Genomic DNA, 1,589 nt, shown 5'->3' on the forward strand with positions numbered 1-1,589 from the left:
TTTATGTTCTTTTGAGAATTTTTTGTTGTTTCTTTTCTCTATTTGTACCCTGAAGAAGACAAGTTTTCAAGGAGATGGTAAAAAACAGATCTAAACTGAATTTTCGTTCAGTTTGAATATATTTGTATAAGTGCATATGCTTTACACCTGAGCTCCATTATGTACTTGAAATCTGTCTTCATGTATCCAGCTATGTGGATAGGAGCCTGTCTTTTGGTGTTGAGAGATGGAACTCTTCATCAGAATTAGTGTTCAGGTTATGTTTTCTTACTTGCATCTGGCCAAGAAGAAAAATCAGAATTGTGACCAAAGGAGATAGCCACAGAAAATCACAGAGGAATGATGGTCAATTGGCCACGTATTTTCCACAGAAAGAATCATGCTACAGTCAGACAAAGAGTAGGTCTTCATTCCTGAATAATTATTCTTCCTCCCAAGGTGGTACCAAAGCTGTAAAAGCTGCATTTGAAAGCAAAAACCAGAAATTTGTAAAAGAAAAAGGAATCTATATTGTGAGGACAAGGGAGAACAGAGGGAGGAAGAAAAGGCATTTTTAAAATGTTAAGACTTAGCATCACAAAAGCTATTCAAAACTCGTTGTGTAAATCCTTGGCTCTCTTTGATTCATCCATCACAAGCCGGACACAAAAGAAATACTTTTCTTAAAATTCACTGTGACACAGTTATTTTATATATCATTTAGGGTTTCAGCAAGGAGGACACACTCTTACAGAATATAGGAAAGAATAGAAGGAAGAGCAGATTCTTTCAGAATGCCTCCATGCATTTTCCCTAGTATATTATTTTTTTGTGTAATGACATTGTATGATTTTCATCACACCTGTTTCTGATGTAGAAGTTTAAGGAAATTTAGGATTAATATTATGAACAAATGAATAAACACAGCACAATCTGGCAGTCTCTGGCAATTGTAATAGGATTATGTCAAATGTCAGTATCTGAACAACAATATTCAGCATTGTTGCTAGTCTCTTCCTGATCTGAGCCTAGTTTTGTTTGGACCATGATGAAAAGAATGTGATTTTGCCTAATTTCTTATTTCTCAATGGACTTGTTTCTTTTTCTCTCTATGTTGCTCCTCTCCCACTTTTCTCATGATCTATGAATTGGTCTGCAGTTTTTGGAAAGACACATCAATCCTCTACACTATTTTTCATTTTCTCTGTATTTTATCCTTTTATTTATTTATTCCTCTGTGTTTGTGTCCTTTTATCCGGATCTGAGAATGAAACAGAACTGATAACTGAAAATCTCCAGTTAGTGCCATGTCTCAGTCTTCCAGTTTCCTAATCATGCTTTCCATCAGGCCTTTGCACTTTGATTTTTCACCAACAGGAACTGGAACATGGAGAAGCTGATGTGTATGTAGCTTTCACACCGATATGGAGAGTAGATGTAGTTGGGGTGTGGGAGCTTGAAAGCAGTTGTTGAATCCACAGTTCAGATGTAACATGAGCTGCTCTAAACTGTGATTACAGCAGGAGGAATGACATCACTCTTGTCAGGAGGCATCAAGTCCACATGTTATTGTGGTGCCATGGTTTGGTGTACCTTTATGTCATTGCACA

This window comes from Corvus moneduloides, chromosome 1, assembly GCF_009650955.1.
Source record: "Corvus moneduloides isolate bCorMon1 chromosome 1, bCorMon1.pri, whole genome shotgun sequence".
NCBI lineage: Eukaryota > Metazoa > Chordata > Aves > Passeriformes > Corvidae > Corvus > Corvus moneduloides.